This window comes from Pteropus vampyrus, unplaced genomic scaffold, assembly GCF_000151845.1.
Source record: "Pteropus vampyrus isolate Shadow unplaced genomic scaffold, Pvam_2.0 Scaffold25, whole genome shotgun sequence".
NCBI classification, from domain to species: Eukaryota; Metazoa; Chordata; class Mammalia; order Chiroptera; family Pteropodidae; genus Pteropus; species Pteropus vampyrus.
In genome coordinates this window covers 5,857,792-5,865,511 of record NW_011888806.1, presented here as the reverse complement: position 1 = coordinate 5,865,511, position 7,720 = coordinate 5,857,792, and the positions used below count along the sequence as shown (strand labels likewise).

General features: G+C 33.7%; 1 pseudogene; it reads left to right on the top strand.

Annotated features, from left to right (window-relative positions):
- Positions 1-6,329: 6,329 nt before the first annotated feature.
- LOC111737305 lies at positions 6,330-6,448 on the top strand (annotated as a pseudogene).
- Positions 6,449-7,720: the final 1,272 nt, after the last annotated feature.

Sequence of the window (7,720 nt, the reverse complement as noted above, 5' to 3'; positions counted from 1 at the left end):
TTCTTTCAAAGTAAAATTCTTTTCACTATACTTAATTTATAATTTGAACTGATTTTCAAAAGAGTTTAATGAGAGCACAGAAAGAATGTTAGAATTGATTTAATATATAACACAGTGCTATTCGATATACATTGCCCTGAAATTGATTTATTTAAGAAAAAAATAGAGTAAATATATACAATACTCTGTAGCATTTTTTTCCATGTAAGATTCCATTTTTTAATAGAATTAAAAAATAACACACCTAATTAAAATTGGTTTTATAAGGACCATTCTATATATTTTTTTCTTAGAGCTTAGAGATAAGATAGAGGCCAAGAGTTACAAAAATCAAATGTCTAAACTTTTAAAAAAGTAAGTATTTCATTTTAAATATTCATTAAAGTTTAAGCCTAATGTTTTATAGCTACTGCTCATATTGTATTTTTAATTACTTTTATGCTTGACTAACACACTTTAACATAATTATTAAATGTCTATAAATTGAAGTGATAGATATTGTCTAATTGGACAATATAAAGAAAATCTTTAATAAATTCATTCCAAGGAAATTAATAAAAGATCTGATATTTTGAGTAAATACATTAAATCTTATTACAATGATTTCTAAGAAGGAATCCAAAGGTCAATTCCTTTTATTGTTGTATTCGTTATCTTTTGCCATTTGATGATTTAGTGGCTTGAGACAACACTCATTTATTATCTCAAAGTACTATAGAACAGAGAAGTCAGGATAGATCAACTGGGATCTCTGCTCCTGATCTCACAATGCCAAAATCAAGGTGTAGGCAGGGATGAGCTTTTCTCTGAAGGCCCTGGGGAAGAATCTTTTTAAGGCTCATTTAAGTTGTAGGCTGAATTTAGTTCTTTGATTTGAAGGATGCCTTTTTCCTTACTGACTGTCGGCCAGGGACCACTCTCAGCCCCTGGGGACCATTCTCCAGTCCCTGGGGACCACTCCAGTCCCTGCGCATGACCTCCATCTTCAAGCCAACAACTGTGTGTCGATATCAGGCTCCAATTTCTCTGACTTCTCCTTTTTCTACTAGCTGAAGAAAACTCTCTGCGTTTAAAGGCTGTGTATGATAAGATTAGGCCCACCTGATAATCTAAAATAGTCTCTATTTTAAAGTAAATGGATCCAGCATTTTGATGGTATATGTAAAGTCTTTTTGCCATAAGATGTAACCTATTCACATGAAATATCATCAGATTCACAGTCCCAAGTATTAGAATGGGTAATTTGAGGGAGGACATTTTTAAAGTTCTACCATGCTCATTTAGAGGAAAACAAACAAACAAACAATTTTTAGATAACAGTCGATAAAAATATATGTAATTACTATAAACTTTCCTATTAAATTTAAGAATTTTCCTTTAGATTCAATTGTTAGTTTTAAAGAACTAATTTTCACATAACTTGTCCTGCTAAGGGAATGACTTTAAAAGAATATTCAGGTAAATTAATAGCTCATGGGTTTGAAACAGATAAGCATAACAAAGATAACAGTAGCAAAGTAATAAAGAGCAAATTGTTGAGCCAGGAAAGTGGCCTCAGCATTCCCACATAAATCAGGGGATACCTCCAAAACGTAGACTATGTTCTGTTTCTAGGCATCAGAGAAATCAAGAGAGCTCACGACAGTGTCAGATCTTTCCACAGAGATTTGTTGTGCAAGATTTTTCCTGACAGATTGCCTCCTTGGGAGTGTATTGGATTACATTTCTAGCAATTCAGTTGTAAACAAATACTTAGTGCTGTTATCCTTAATAAGCCTCTAAGAGATATGAAAGCTAAATCTGGATAGTTTTGTTTTGTTTTGTTTTAATGGCTCAAGTCTTCCTGGAAATTTCAGACTTTAACGAAGGCTATGTGAATAAAAAATGGGGTTCTGTGATAAATTTGACAAGTCCATTGACTTAAAGAAATCTCCCTGGGTGATCGGATCATAAATTCCTAACTGAGTAGGTCATCTTATGCACCTAGATAAAGGGGCATATGGACCAAATTACTAATAGGAGATACTCTGCATTATTGTCAAAGACTTATTAACCAGCTTTAAAAAATTGATAAATTAATAATTGATTCATTTTATAGTGCACTCCTGGGAGATGAAGACTTAAAAGACCATGGCTTATAACCAGGAGATGTTTACAGAAAGAGACATCAAATAAAAGCCTCGCCTCTTTCCAACCTCTTGGAAGGGACCTTGTCAGGTATTACTAACAAATCCATGTGAGGCTAAACTTACAGGGGTTAACTTATGGATTCGCATATCTCATCGAAAAAAGGCACCTAATCAGGCATGGACATCAACCCCAGTCTCTGACATTCACCTCTGCTTACGAGGGACATGGAAGATTCCTCAAGTACAAAAAGCCACTGACGACAGAGGTGGAAAACGTCCAAGACATTCATGAGGCCTGTATACCTATGGATTGATGTTGAACCCAAAAACCATTTTGTTTGATTTTTTTTAACCTGTTGGCTAACAATATTGCCCATAATAATCATTATACTCGTTCTTCAGGTTTTTCTTTATAGTCCAACTGTTTGTGATTACCGAATGTATAACATAACTTTAATACTTTTTTTATGGCTTATATAAATGTTATACTAGATAGAAAATACAGAAAAATGAGACAGAAGGCAAAACTCAAACCATGATAGCTCAAAGAATAGAAATGATCCAGTTTTTTTTCACGATGAGGTCTATAAGACCTGACTGCTTTCCTTGGGAGTGTACTGAGAGTGTATTTATCTGCCCTCCCCTTTTTGGAATATTTGGCCTTAACTTACATCCTATGGTTACGCTATTTCCCCATCCCCCGTAGTCCACCATTTCAACAAAGATGACATCGATACTGAGATTTCCTAGGAATGAGCCTTCCTAGAATGTGAGACCACACTGTCCAAACAAAAGATTAGTCATCAATGCATCCTTCAGACTAATTTGTGGATAAAAGGAGGAAATGTGGCTGAAAAGGGGCACTGTAATAAATCTAATAAAAGTAACCTCATAGAGTGATCTGATCATAAATTCCTAACTTAAGTATGTCATGTTAGGTAGTCATGTTCCAGATATACAACTTCTTTAGTAAAAGGTTTATTTTTGCCTTAAGCAAACCCTGTCCATCATTCTTGTGTATCTAGGTTATGAAATTACAGAGCAATCCCCTATTTCATATCCCTCAGAAGAGCACATAATCTTAATACACCTCGAAATGCCTCTTTTCAGAATTCTCTGAAGCAAAACCACCCTTAAGATAACACAAATTCTGGTTAACTGTCCTGCAAGCCAATCCCTGCCTTCCCCACTTTCATTGAATGTTCCTTACACTCCTTTTTTAATTCCAAATGAATAAAAGAAACTTCAAACTGTCATTCTGGGAAGCATTTTTCTCCGTATGTTGAGATCTTGCTTCTAGGTGTGTCCTCTGTTTGGCTCAAATAAGCTCTAATAAATTCTTATAAAATTTTTCTAAAGATTTTGATCTTACATCTACAATATCTTCTCTCTGATATTTAGATACTTCATTAATCTGGAAAAAATTATCTAACAAAATCTCAAAGTTAATATTGTCAAAATAGTGGTGAAAAAATGTCTTATAAAAGAATCATTTCTATGGATGCTAGCAGTTAATGTGAAGATGGTATCTATAAACTAATAGAAATATATTTTTTAAACCGATATATGGTGTTAGTATGTTCTTAACAGCAAGTTAGTCATATCTTAATACTATGTGAATCATAATTTCAAGGAATATGTTCATTAAAAAGCCAACATTAGAGTCAGATTGATTCAAATTTCAGTCTGGCTCAATTCGATACCACACTTTTACAGCTATATTTTTTCTGCTAATCAGGTTGAATACTCCTTGTAATAAAAATACAGTGGAAGCTTTCAGCCATGTGCAACTGGAAGGGTCTAAAGGTGAAGTGTCCTAAGAAAAAGCCCGTGGCATGTAGCAGAAATATCAGGAGAAATATCATGGCTCCTTCTCATGGCAGCTCCACTGAGTCCTTCCTGTTTCGAAGAAGACTTTTCAGAGACAATGGAGATGAAGTCTGTGTGTTTGAGCCAAGACATTTCTGAAGCAAACTGAGAAGGCAGCATTACTTCCAAGGGAAACTAGAGATTTCTCAGGGGCTAAATGGGCAATGAATATGAGGCTTGAGGTGCTCAGATTTATCCTTTGCCTGATTTATCTTCAGGAGTTGGAGAAACCTGACTGAATTTCACATAGAGCTTAACAGAGTGCAAGGCACATTAGATATTGATTGAGAATCAGGTTATCTTTCAACTGAATAAACTAAGGTAAGGTGTAATAATCATATTCCTACATTCAATAAAAATGGAAATCATAAGATAAGTTCTTACTAGTAGTATAATTATTTGTGAGGGATGAGAGATATAAAGCTTATTTACTTGAACTTACTATTTCAAAAAATTAAAATTAAATATCTAACTAGAATTTCAAATAATAAATATAATGTGCAAAATTTTTTCATTGTGATTTGCAAAACAAAAAAAGTAAAAAAAATTTTTGTATTGGTATATAAATTCATTATTTTTCTGATGTTTATGATGTTAAAAACTTACCAATTTATCTTAAGTAGTTGAATAAGCAAAGCGTTTTCTGATTTGGGATTTCTCTGTCTTAAATTTGTTGACCTCCATCACTTCTTATCTGTTAATGGTGACATAGGCACTTTGTTTAAATATGGCAACATTTATCTGAGACAGATCATCCAACAACATGGCTTAAAGTACCAATAAAGCACACATTTCTTTATTCTGTTGTGCCTGCTACTTCTGAGCTGTTGTCAGCATGAGTAATTTTTTGGCTTGCAAGGAAGCATTAATGACCCTAAGACTTTTTAAAGAGATTATAAATGGTGGACTATGTTAATACCTTTTACTAGTTTCTATTTGTTAGATTCATTGTTACCTGCAAATATTATTAATGGCTCAAATCTCATATTAGTTCCAGAAGCTAAAAACTTTTTAAGGAGATTGACTGACTTTCGGACCACAGGAAAATGATTTCAACTCTAACTCTTTTTATAAGGTTATATTTTATTTTTGACAAGCCAGCACAGTTAAGCATTAGGTTTTTTGACATAAAATATATTTGACATAATAAAATAGTTTGATTAGTTGAAATAATTTTCAGATATCAAAAGCTACTTTCCACATAGAAAAAAATTGAGACTGGTGTGATGGTTAAAATTGGGAAGAATGTGTTCGCGATGTGAAAACCTTTCTGGTTGCTAATGCTCTCCACCATGGAGAGCAGAGGCAACGAGGAGGACTAAAAGGTCTGATGCCCAGACTCTGAACTGAGCTGCTGAAGAGGAACTTCTCCAATTATTTGATTTGGGTAACAATTTGTAAAAACTCTTCGGCTGTATGTTTATTTATGTATTTATTCAAAAATATGCAAAGACATATGGTAAATATTTCAGCTTCTAGATAACAATGGGAAAATGGACAAATGAATAAAGAAAGCAACGATATGAGTATTGCTATACTGGAGAATAACAAGTTTGGAGGATTACTGGCTGAAAAAGATGTGAAAGAGAATTCACCTCTTTCAAGCAAGAAAGAGTTATTCAGGAAAACCCTCTATGAAGAGATGGTATTTAAGTTGAAACCTGGAGTGTGAGAAAAGTCAGTCGTAGGAAGAGTAGGAAAAAGGTTTTTTGAAGTATTTAAAAAGAGAACAGAGTGTGTGTGTGAAGAGTTTACATCGTGAAAAAGTGTTTTTTTGTACATATGTGTAAATTTATTTATTTAAATTAGTTTCAAGTATACAGTACATTAGTTAGACATCTATATTGTTCATAGTTTCTTTGAGAAAATTAAAGACTAGTGGGTCTGGAACTTCGAGAGAGATGAGATCAGAAAACAAATATAGTGTAGGGCCTTTGAGGTTATTGTAAGGAGCCTGGATATTAATCTATATGCAATGGGAAGCCATTGACGATTTTCACCTTGTGTTGACATTTGAAATGAAGACTTTAGTTCCTGAATGAAGACTAAATTGAATTGAAGAAAAAGAGTAAGAAAGGAGACAAGAGGTTATTGCCTAGGCCAGGGAAGGAAAGTTGATGGTGTGCGGTTAGATCGATAAGGTGGATAGATTTTTCATATAATTTGGACGTTGATCAACACAATTTGCTGATGACTTGGATGTGACTCAAATTCCAGGCTCAAGCAACTTCATGTATGATGACACATTCATCAACACTGAGAAAAATGCTATCAAGTTTTATAATAATTGAAGTTGACACACTAAAGTAAGCTGACAATTAAAAATTCTAAGTCTACGGCCATACTACCTTGAACAAGCCCAATTCTGTCTGATCTCAGAAACTAAGTAGGGTCGGGCCTGGTCAGTACTTGGATGGGAGACCACCTAGGAAGACTAGATGCTGTAGGCATAAAAAATAAATAAAAAAAAATAAATAAATAAATAAATGAATAATAAAGGATTGTAAACTGACAAGGTCCTTGCAATCTGTGAGGTCAACCAAGGGTTGCCTCGCCTAAAAAAAAAAAAATTCTAGTGATTTTCTTAAAGAAAATAATTTCTTTTTTTGTTGGCTATTTATTATTCAGATTGTGACAAGTAGCCTAATATGCATTATCTTATACATAAAATTATTATTCATTATTCTGTCTATTATGAACTACTTTCTTTTGAAACATGTGAAAAAGTTCGTGACAAAATAAATTGTGAAATCTGAATGAGGTAAGACAAATTCATACCTGCCTCACACCTATTTTTCAGTTACTCTTTTTCCATAAGTGTGAACAAAACTTTCTTGATATTTGTTGTGTCATGGTTGGTATTAAATTATTGGAGCAGTTCATAAAACATGAAAATGTCAAAAATTGCAGAATTTAAAATCCTAAGAAATAGATTACACTGACAAGATTCCTTAAAAACCTAAGAAAGCCATTAGTAATTGGTGTCAAAATTTAATTTGACAACTTATTTTACACTTCTCTATCTGTGGAAATCAGCCTTCAAGATAGCCCCAATGCCCTGGCCTCCTGGTATTCACACTCTTGCATAGACCCCTCCAACATCATGTCAGGGATTGTTTCTGTGACCAATAGGATATCCCAGAAGTGATGGCATGTCACTTCTGAGAGTAGGTCATTAAAGATATTATGGCTTTTTCCTCTTTCTTGGATCAGTATCTCTGGGAAAGCTAGTTGTCACTTGGTAAACAGTCTACATTGCGAGGAACTAAAGTTTCTGGAGCTAATGAGGGACTAAGTCATCCTACTAATAGCCAGGTGAGTAAGATAAAAAGCACATCCTCCAGACTTTATCAGGACTTCATATGGAGCTTTGGCCAACATTTGGACTAAAATCACTGAGAACCTCTAAGCCTCAATTACCAGCCCAGGCTGCTTTCAAATTCCCAGCTTAAGGAGGCTGTGAGATAATAAATAAACACTAAAAGTTTGGGGATAATTCGTTACACAGCAATAGAAAACTAATACATTATTCTTTATTAAAAACAGAGGAAATAAAAAAGTCTTACAAACCTATGAGGGTTTTTATATCTTAGACTAATTTCAAGAAAATATTAATATGTTTTTAAGATTCAAGTCTATTGAATTTATGTCAAATATGTCATTTTGTTCCTTTTGAGACTTTCAGGTAATTCTTGATTTTGTTATGTTGTATAATGAAGGGG